Source organism: Tenrec ecaudatus, chromosome 8, assembly GCF_050624435.1.
Source record: "Tenrec ecaudatus isolate mTenEca1 chromosome 8, mTenEca1.hap1, whole genome shotgun sequence".
In the NCBI taxonomy this organism is placed as follows: domain Eukaryota; kingdom Metazoa; phylum Chordata; class Mammalia; order Afrosoricida; family Tenrecidae; genus Tenrec; species Tenrec ecaudatus.
Genome location: NC_134537.1, coordinates 63,143,054 through 63,154,572, shown reverse-complemented (window position 1 = coordinate 63,154,572; position 11,519 = coordinate 63,143,054). Strand labels below are relative to the sequence as shown.

At 40.1% G+C, this 11,519-nt stretch overlaps 1 long non-coding RNA gene across 1 annotated transcript; it reads left to right on the top strand.

Moving 5' to 3' along the window:
• The first annotated feature begins 888 nt into the window (after positions 1-888).
• LOC142454955 (uncharacterized) lies at positions 889-11,303 on the top strand. Its single transcript, XR_012785722.1, has 3 exons — positions 889-939; positions 4,001-4,127; positions 8,087-11,303. It is a non-coding gene; the product is annotated as an uncharacterized LOC142454955 (long non-coding RNA).
• The last annotated feature ends 216 nt before the right edge of the window (positions 11,304-11,519 follow it).

Genomic DNA, 11,519 nt, shown 5'->3' with positions numbered 1-11,519 from the left:
AAAACATTATCTATATTGGGATTCAAAAGTGCACTCATTATTGGGGGATATATACTTCTTCATTTACATTTATATGTAATTTATATATGTATAGATATAAATTTCAATCTAATAAATGTCATATAAATGTTTATTATGGAGCCTTGTTTTTGACATGTGTTAAGTGTTGGACTTCTATCCTCAAGGTCAGAGGTACACACCCATTAGCATCCTGTCATGGCTTTAGAATCTTGGAAGCTCTGTACAGCAGTTCTCCTGTGTCCTATCTGCAGCTTATATGTCTAACTCTACTTGATGGTGAGTTTAAAAGTGTTTCTAAAATTATTTTAGAATTTATAGTTCTCCTATAAAATAATCTTTAGTTTATAATAGCTCTTTATATATCCCATGTAAAATGTTTCCAGATGCTTTAATTAACATAATCATCTTAAAGGTTCATTGATTTGTCATTCTCTTTGAGAGTCACACAGTAAGGAATTGGTAGTTTGTATGCTGTGGGGTAGGGATCCAACTCTTTGTTTATTTTTTTATATTTATATTTGATTGCCCAATCTCTATTTGTTATAAAATAATCTTTTATTCACATGTGTGAACATTATGAGTTTTAGATTTTATTGCTCATGGTATAAGCATGTTTCCCATTACTCAATAAGGGCACCGTTAACAGTATTGTGGACTTTGGGTGTTTAGAAGAAGGAAAGAACAGTAACAGCACCTGGACCTATTGGTTATGTGTTACACTGTATTCTCCCATCAGCCTGCCGTTGGTGCATCACCAGCAGCTTAGAGGAAGGAGGAAGAGTGCCTTGTATTATTACTTTTGGGATTTCCTCACGAGAGATTGAAATTTGTGAGCATCATTAGAGCTGATCCAGATAAGACAGAGTATCCCAGTTGCCTGTAGTGTCCTAAGGACCAAAGAAAATGGCCAAGGCTCAGGTGCTTCTGATGAGTTTTATCCTTTTCTGTATTTTCTACTGGAATTGTAGGAGCCTGTATAATACTGATTCAGTTCATTGGAAAAGCAGAAATTTGAAATAGTAGAACTTAGAGCTAAACTTTTACTCTGATTTCAACATTTGGCTGGAGAAGATTAGGAATATATTGATCATAGGATTAACAATAAACTATTGACATTGAACATAACATAGCACTGAGGATTCTTTGGATAACATTATCTTCCAGCTCATAATTTATTATTCTATGGCCAGCATATCTTTCAAATTATATGCTATACATGGTTTTTAAGGAGAAATAAAATCACTTCTTTAGGAGAGTTCAGTAGTCCATGGGATTTTTGTTTGAGTAACTTTCTTTAATGCTTATTTCTGAAGGTGATATGTTAAATACTCTCCCACACAGCAGCATTCTCATCAATGCATCTAAAATGGGTCTTGTTGCATTAGTGGTTTAAAAATGAGACAGCATCTCACCTCCTCTAACTAGAGATGCAGGAGAGAGAATTAACTGTCAACATCAGCTCTGATTCATATGAGGCAGAGCTTAGACAGACCTGTACCCTCCAATGGTTTTCCAGTCTGACACCAGTATCTTTGCCACACTCCTCTCCTACTCAGCTTATTTTTTTTTTTTTTTTTTGCAGTGGCCATGGACTAATTACAGTCCAGAGTCACAGGTACAAGTTTTACTCAGTAACAGAGTATAATTTGGTATCAGAATTAGTAGGCTACACATTGACTTTCATATTAAAGAACCATGTAGGCACATTTGCTCTTCTTCAGGGAAGGCCTGTTTTCCCTGTCCCCTATCAGACATTTTTCCTTCTAAAGATAGGCTCATTTCTTAGTTCCATCTTTATATGGTCCTCTCAACTACTTTTGGATATCCTCTTCTTGATCTTGCCTGCCTGTCCCACTTTCTTGGCTGAAAAGCCCTTTCTGGACCTGACACCATTGGCTCTGTCACTCTGTCCCTTCTGCCCTGGTCATTGTCTCCATTGGTGCAGCTCTTGACCCATGAATAGTACAGTTCATTTTGCAGGAGCAGCAGTAGACCCATCCCTATGTGGTAGAGGTTCAAGATGGTCCATGATTTGCTCAGCAACATCTCACAAAACTCAAAAGTCATCAAGTAAATAAATCGCTCTTCAAGATGTGGAAGCTGGTGAGTTCCAGATCTATATAAAGGTCAGGAATCAGTCTGTAGGTTTTTCCTCATTGATTTGTTTATAAACGCTGATGAACCAGATCATCAGGTCAGACCACAGTCCACTGCCTCACAAAGAGAAGTTGTTGAATCTGGTCAGCTAATAGGTTGCAGGGGCTGAGGAACCCAAATTGGAAGGTCAGACAGCAAGCTAATGGCTCATAGAGTGGAGGAAGCTCTCAAGTCAGGTCACACAGGCAGCTCATAGTTGCCATTCAAGGAAATGCCACATTAATTTTTTGGAAGCTGCAAATCCCTAATCCATGGGTTCATTCTGAACTGTGTGGCTGCAGGGGCTAATAAACCCAAATCAACAGCTCAGATGACAGGATAATGCCTCACTGTCTCCTCTCAAACCATGCCTGCAGGCAGTTCTCTCTCTCCCTCTTAATATGTTGGCTTCTTGGGCCAACCCAGCATCTTCCCTGCCTACGCAAGATTAGGAAGGCTCCAGAGATCCACCCAGCAGAATTAGGCTGGGGGCGCCTTGGAGAGCATGTGGTGAAAAATGGCAAGTTCAAGAGGACCTTGCAATTAAAGTTAAGACAATTCACTCCAAAGGTGGCTGGGGAGAATTTGTCCTAAGGCTGTCAAGAGGAGCTTGTCCTAAGGTGGCCTTTAAGAGCTTAGAAAGTTGTTCTGCACTCAGTAAGGGAGATAATGTCTATGAACATTCTGATCTTGGTTCTGACTTATAGCTTCTTGTTCCGGATCCCGAGTTGTACCTTGTTCATTAATAGACCACTTTGATCTATTGAGTGTTGTGTGACCACAGCAACAGATTATCAAACCCAGAAGTGAGACAGAGTGGTGTGGAAGGATTGACTTGTTTTAGAGTTGGCAAAAAGTGTTGGAGAGTTGAGGTATGTTTGACCTCCCCCATCTGCACTGTTCCCAGTACTTATTGCCACTGAAGGTACCGAGCCTCTAATAATGGTGATGCTGGTAGAAACCCTAATGCCATTTAATAACAAATAGGTCTTTATCTACCTTGTGTGATTATAAAGCTGAGCTATTTCTAGAACATTCAGATAATGTCACTGGAACTCAAAATTCTAATGTTAAGAGTGGGTGCATTATTTTCAGGCACTGGGGTCCCCAACACTCCAAAAGTGATCCTCAGGAGTGACATTGCAATTGTGAAAATATTAAAAGACAGAGAGCAGACAGCTGGACACAGGGGCTCTCTTCCCATGTCAGGCCTGAGAGAGTGAATATATTTTCCAGTGGGTATATATAATGGAGCTTACAGGTCTTTCCATAAGGCGTTCGTGTCATGCAGTTAGCATGTACATAGTTAATGGGTCATATCATAAGCGGGTAAAATTCTAAACAAGCAAGATGCTGAGTTACCATCTTGACCTAGTGTTAGTTGACTTCAAACCGGCCCTGTGCCCTCCCCAGGTGTTTGCTACATTTATGTTGGGCTGGCTCTAGAACCTGATTGCTCAGATATACAGATAACCTTCAGGCATAGTGAAGTAGCCAGGTACAGAAATGATTCCTCTACTATGGGAGCTCCTTTAAGCCTGCTCCTTAATGTGTAGCTAGCTATTGTGGGGGCACAGTATTTGACCTGGAGAATGTATTTGAAAACATTTATTTCTCAGAACACTGGAGATCTTTCTAAAATTAGGGCTAGTTTTCTCGGCTGATGGTCGTGAATGTAGAAATAAGGTAAAATATTTTGTACCAAGTCCTCAGTTAATGACACATTATGGAATGAACTACCACAATAGTTTTTATTATTGTTTTGCTTTTTTTACTGTAAGATATATTTTTTTTAAATCTTCAAATGGAAAATACTTCATTAAGTAGACCCCTCTTACTACAGGAACCACTGACATTCAACGATGTGGCTGTAAAGTTCACCCGGAAGGAATTGCAGCTCCTGAACTCTGCTCAGAAAACCCTATATCAGGATGTGATGTTGGAGAACTATCGCAACCTGGTTTCCATTGGTGAGGAGAATTCTCAAGTCATTGACCTCGTCACTGGCTTTTCCTGTCTTATATGTTAAAAACTTTGCGGTGTTTGTGGTATTCTCAAAGAGGTAGATTCTCATTGCATTTTCTCATCCTAGGTTAGTGGGTTAGGTCTTCTACCCTTGAAAGAATGCTATTTACTTTGTTCCTTTGAACATTATTTTTCTAGAAATACAAAACTGCAGTCTTTACGTTAATTTTGGTGTGTCCAAGATTCTGTAATTTCCCATAAACAGGTTATCTAATTGTCACCCCAGAAGCTTTCTCTCAATTGGAACAAGAGAACTGTGTTTGGTATTAGAAGCAAGCTATAGTGGAAGTTTCTCAGATGCATGGTCAAAACACCTTAAGGGGAATTGGCTGGGGTAGTTGATTGAACAGGGAGAAGGCCTCATATCTATGAAAGGTGTCAGAAAATGCATAAAAGTGTTTGCTACTTTGTATGTGAGAGTTCACTTGTCCAAGATGTTGAGGGAAGTACACCTTATGTAGCTCTTATGAGATTAGATTTCCATTTTCTTGTTTTACACTATGTGTGTTTGCTTCCATAATTTTCTTTAACATTCTGAAATTTTCCCTTCTTTTATGTTTCCACTTTACTATGAAAATCTGTCTTGCACGCTTCTCTCCAAACAGAGAACTCTGAATTAGTAACTGTCCTCTGAATACAGCACATTCCTCCCCTACTGAGTAAGAATGGATATCCATTTGCAGTATGCAGCACCATCTTGCATCTTGAGCTCCCACCATAAACGGGTCTCCTTTGTGCTTCCTTAGCTTCCCCCCTTGGAGTTTCTCTAAAGATTTGGTGTCCATGTTCTCATTTGGTGTCCTGTTCCTTTAAAGTTTTCTTCATGCAGGTGATGTCAGTTCTTTCTGTTTTCTTAGAGAGATGGTCAATTTGCCTTCTCTGTTGGAATTCTTTAACAGACATATTTCCCCATATTTTACTCCTTTTGGTGAAATATATTTATGACTTCTGTTGTTTCCAGGTATCTAAAATCATCTTCCTAGCAAGAAAATTATCAGCTTAAAGTATACTTTAGCACTGTACCTTACATTTTTTTCTACCTGTAAGATTTTTTTAAGTTGTCTGTTCCTCCAATAATTTTTGTAAGTGGAAAGGGCATGTTTTTTTTTAATTAAGCAATGTCTGCTATATATTTCTTACTATGTAGTGTCCCTTCCTTAGGCCCACCCCTTCTTAACAGGTCCAATACAGGAAAGATGACTGTTGCTGCTTCTAAAGAACATTTTTGCAGTATATTCCATTAGGTTTTATTGCTGTTATTCAAACAATGCATAGTACATTCAATATTGCTCTCTTTTCTTTTCTGTCTCTTGAGTAGCCTTTTGGTTTCCATGTGTAAGTTGCCTTTCATGTCATCCCACATCTCATCTGGTCTCTGTCATTAGTCTTCAGTCAGACTTTTATTCCTCATGTTTATTCTTTACATAGTCTCTAAGCTGTGCTCTAGCTACTTTGGCTAGCTTCTACTTGGATTTGAGCAATTTATGATCTGTTCCACAGTTAACCCCTGGGCGTGTTTTGACTTATAAGCTTCTCCACCATTTCTTTCTGTAGATGTGGTTGATTTGATTTTCATTTGTTCCATTCCGGAAAATCCATATGTGTAGTTTCCATTTCTGGTGTTTAATAAGGAATTTGCTATGAATTCATCATTAGTCTCAAAATGTTATCAGTGAACCTGTGTGTCATTTCTGTTACTAAGGTCACATTTTCCAACTACTGCTACTTTCCCCAAATTTTACACTTATCAGTGTGTATGATTGTTTGGTTGATCAATATCAGGCTGAAAAATTCATGTGAAAATTTCAATATATATTTTTAAATATTTTATTGGGAGCTCTTATAGATATCATAACTTCCCATAGTTCAATTACATGGAGCAGTCCTGTACAATAGCTACCACAGTTTGAAAACTTTTTCTTCTTTAATTCCTTGATATCAGCTCTCCTTTATCCCTTCTCCCCTCAATTTCATTATTGTGGTGGTAAACAGAACCTGGATGAAAGTGTGAGCAGCAGCCTTATATCTGTACTCCTGACCACAGGGCTTGGAAGACCAGTTCTAGTGTTGGAAGAAAACCCCCACAAGTCCCAAAGCTAGAACTGCTAATGAGCAATCTCCAGACAGAGATTTCCCCCCAACTGCCCTCCAGGAAGATGTTAGTATACAGCTGCTACAGGTGCCTGACTTCTTGCTTCTCAGCTGAAAGATGCCTAGCTTTGAAAGCAATCAGGTTCCCTTTGTTGCTGTCACTTAAGGAATCAATTATCTCTTTCTCTCTTAAATGCCCACTGGATGGGTCCTAAAGGACTGGTGTGTAATTGAAGGGCAGAAATAAAAAGGCTTTGCATTCTTCACCAATTTATATAATCTCAGGGCATGCAGCTCCCCTGCCTCCCACACAAACACAGGCAGACACCTAGCTACCTAACAAGGTAGGCAGGATCTTTAGCCTCGGGATCCCTGAAATAATTGGATGAGCAACTTAAGACCAGTGCTGAGGGTAGGTGGAGTGGAGTAATTGTCTCCTGAGCGGGGAGAACAATAACAACAACATGTCTGCTCTTGTCGTTAAAGCTGCTGGCAGATAGTAATTAGCCATGCGCTTGTATGAGGTATCATTAAGGTGGCACTACAATGAAAGGATAGTGTGGCGATGATATTTAACTAAGAGTATGTGACTGGGACTCTTCTCCAACTTTGTGAATGCTTCTATGTTTGCTTCAATTGGTGCACAAAACTGAATAACACTTGTACTAACTGGTCTTGCTTGCAGGCATATGAATATTAGCCTACCACTGACAAACTTATACATCAGGGAAGATATTGCAGTGTGCTTTTGGATAATGAATATGATGCCAATCTTCTTGAATTTGTCGATCTCAGCCTTATAAACCACTTGATTATCTAATTAAAAATAGCCAGTACCAGTCTATGAAAGTTGAATAATGCATACACTATCAATTTTTACCATTCCATTTTGTTTTGACAACTTGCAATTTTTCATGATAATATTGCATGTATGCCATTTTCCATTTACTAGAGGATATTAGCAGCTATTTTTTCTCATTTTCAGTCATGCCATGTCAAGCACTGAAGGTCCCCAAAGCTTTTCCTCCATCTACATCATTATGGTTGACTGTACTTTGAGGATTTAGTACTTGTTCAGTGTTATTTCATTGCCATTAAACCTGAGGGGTTCATGTTCCAGAAGTCGATCACCAGATCTTCCTCCCAGTCCCTATTTCTGGAGAATCCACTAAGACCTGTGCACCATGGGTGATCCTGCTTGTATTTGAAACACTGGGTGGCAGTGCTTCTGGCATCACAGCAACCTGCACGCCACCACAGGACAGCACTGTAAGAGGAGTGCTGTGAGCTAAAATACAGGCTTCACAAACATAAGGAATGTGTTTCTGTACCATAATCCCTTTCATATATACCTGTAAAAATGGTTTTCTCCCAAGTAGAACATTCGCCATGTTTCGCATTCCCAACTTTATCTAGCACTTAGTTGTCTTTCAGTAAAGATTGATTAAATGAATACATTTAACCTCTACCAAATGGAATTAGCAAGTCATATCACTCCTGTGGTCTATTGGTCTCATGTCTTCCTTCTGTTATGTTTGTTGTATGTATTCATGTACCTCTTTAAGCAAATATCAAACCTGTGTCCTTTTATCACTTTCATATCCAACCTGATTTCTATAGTAACTATTTTTATCATTTGAATTGTTTACATGATTGTATTTCGTCCAATGGGCAATAAACATTAAGCATAGTGTTTTATTTATAGTCATAAAAGAGGGTTGTCACTAAAGATCTACTTTATATCAATGTGTATTTTATGGGGTCCATTGAGAACCAAGATATTTAAAAGAGTCAATGTTGTGTTCTTTTATAGAAATCCAGAAAGATGATGATCATTTGCTTGAGCACTTGCAATGTGAAAGATGCATTGACAGAATGGAATGGTGCTACAAATGTAATACATATTCTCAGCATAAAAATAATTTTCCTCCAAAGGAAACTTATGAGATGTTTGGATTACATGAAAAAAATGTAAAATCAGATTTAATCATTCTGGAATTAAATCAGAACAGAAGCAACAAAATACAGAAGATGAGAAAACTTTTCTCCACAGTGAACAAGAGCAATTTAATACTGAAATGAAATTCCCTGAGTGTGAACCACCCAGGTTCATGAAGTCACAGTGCATTCAGCATCAGGAGTCTGATGAAATTGAGAAACCACACACAGGCGATAAATGTGGAACAACCTTCATTGAAGACTCTGTGTTCTATGAACACCAGATTATTGGTATACTAGATAAGACCTACGAATGCAGTCAGTGTGGGCAAATATTCAAGAAAATGTTCAAACTCAATGAACATTATCAAAAAAGTCATGAAGGACAAAAGCTAGGAAAATGCTTGCAATGTGGGAAAAATTTTCACAGTGTATCATACCTCAAGGGACATCAGGAACCTCATGTGGCAGGAATGTCCTATGTATGCAGTGAATGTGGGAAAGGCTTCACTAGGAAGAGTGATCTCACTGCTCATCAGCAAACTCATCCTGGAGAGAAACCCCACATATGTGGTGAATATGGAAAAGCCTTTATCAGGAAGACTCTTCTCACTGTTCATCAGCAAACTCATACTGGAGAGAAACCCCATGTATGTGGTGAATATGGCAAAGGCTTTAGCCAGAAGAGTAAATTTACTGTTTATCAGCGAACTCATACTGGTGAGAAATCCTATGTATGTGGTCAATGTGGAAAAACCTTTCTCACGAAGGATGTTCTCACCGTTCATCAGTGAACCCATACTGGAGAGAAACCCCATGTATGTGGTGAATGTGGAAAAGCCTTTATTCGGAAGCATGCTCTCACTGTTCATCAGCGAACTCATACTGGAGAGAAACCCCATGTATGTGGTGAATGTGGAAAAGCCTTTATTCGGAAGCATGCTCTCACTGTTCATCAGCGAACTCATACTGGAGAGAAACCCCATGTGTGTAGTCAATGTGGAAAAGCTTTTATCAGAAAGAGTAAACTTACTGTTCATCAGCGAACTCATACTGGAGAAAACCCCCATGTATGTGGTGAATGTGGAAAAGGCTTTATCCAGAAGACTGCTCTCACTATTAATCAGCAAACTCATAGTGGAGAGAAACCACATAAATGTAGTGAATGTGGCAAAAGCTTCATTCGTAAAGGAAATCTCAAAACTCATATAAAAATTCACAGGAGTAAAACCCTATATATGTGGCAAAGGCTTTATCCAGAAGATTTCTCTCACTGTTCATCAGCTAATTCACACTCGGGAGAAACCCCATGTATGTCATGAATGTGGAAAAGCCTTTATCTGGATGGCTTCTCTTACTGTTCATCAGTGAACTCATACTGGAGAGAAACCCCATATATGTGATGAATGTGGAAAAGCTTTCAGCCAGACACAATGCCTTACAGCACATCAGAGATTTGACAAAAGGAAAAAAGCCCTTTGCATGAATTAAATGTGGAACATCTTATATGTGGACATCAGATCTCGTTAATCATGAGAAATTTTCAACAAGAAAAACTTTCATTGGAGTTAGTGTAACAAAGCTTTCAAAACAAAGGAAGAGGTGCTGGAGTTTGGCCTGGGCCAAGTGTGTGAACGGACAGTTGAGACTTACCATATGGGTACCCGTGTTCTGTGTTGCTGTCCCTCTACTGACATGGCCCACCATTTTGGCGACAGATAACCTTCCAGACTTCCACAGAGTGCATGTTCTTCCTCAGATGCATGAAGGTTCCCTAGACTATACACGGTAGTCCCTGGAGAAGTGCTGACAAGGTGGGGAAACCACAGCTTCTGAGAGGAAAGCCTCACTGCCTTCATTCCCTTGTCTCTGCTGAAACTGAGTTTGTGTCTGGGCTCACACTGAGTTCCCATCACTGTGTAACTTGCACAGTAATACATGGCCGTGACGTCAGGATTCACAGAGCTCAGTTTTAAATTAACCTGGTTCTGGGATGTATCCCTGGTGATGCTGACTCAGTACTGGAGAGCTAGATTATAGTTTGTGCCCCCCATTCTCCCATATTATCCCAATCCACTCCAGATCCTTTCCTGGAGCCCGGTGGACCCAGGTCACATGATAGCTGGTTAAAGGCAATCTAGAGACAGCACAAGTGAGAGATAGGGTCTGTGAGGGCCTCACTAGTCCAGGGCCTGACTCTTGTACCTGCACCTGGGCCTATACAGCTGGGGATAGAGAGAAACCCAGTGAGTCATGTGCCCCGATTCTTCACTCCCAGACTTCATGTCTGACTCCCTGAACCACTCACCACCCTGAGTTGCCAGAAAGAGGAAAACCCACACATGCTTCATGTTCATGTGGATAAGATTCGTGACACCCAGAAAATGCTCTCCAGGTGAGAAGGATTATGAATTTAAGTCCTTGCATGTTGTGGTTTTATTTGGGTTCTTGTCAGGCATTTGCGTGTGGGAGGTGCATGGTATGTAAAGGTGGAAAGGGCTGAATGGGGCCCCTGCCTCTGGGACTCACACTAGAAAAGTGATGCTGGTGGAGTCCTTGAGAGAACACAGCCCTCTCTTTGAGGTCTTCACTCTACGAATCATGGCGGACATCTGTGCAGATTTTAAGTTTAATGTAGCTTTACATCTATTACCATCAGAAGTACACAGATGATCTGGTGAAATTAAAGACAATCTCTATGCTTACCATGCAATGGAATCAAGACTAGGCCTACCTGAATCTTTTCATTCCTTTGACCACGTAGGGAAACAAGTATATGTCTCCCTAAAACTCCTTTCCCCTATAACATTTCAGAATATTTGGGAAAGGATAAAATATACTGCGTTATAGTCCATGTTTAATATTGGGAAAAAAGTGTTTCCTACCAACAAGGTTATTTGTGGGGAAACAGGAACCCACAGAAGTCTTAAGAAGGTCATATTTCTTCCCATGGATTAGTACCCTCTGTGGGTGATGGGTATTCTGAGCCCCCTGCTGACAGCAACCCATCACATACAGGAGAGGTGTTTCCTGGGCTTACACAGTCTTCCAACTTCTGTGGGGCACACAGTAACATTTTCTCTGGTCATAAGCATTCAGACTGTTGGTCAGGAGTGTTACCTGGAGTTGTCTCTGCAGATTTCCAAACACGGGCACTGGAGCTACCGTAGTGGTCAGCACAGCAGCTCTAACTGCAGTCTGTATCCAGGCTCTTGTGGGGCCTAAGCACCCCTGCAAGTCAACTTTCTCCCTGAGGTTATTTTTACCTCTGGTCCCTCAGTGGGAAAAGCTTTAGAGGTAGAGAGTGC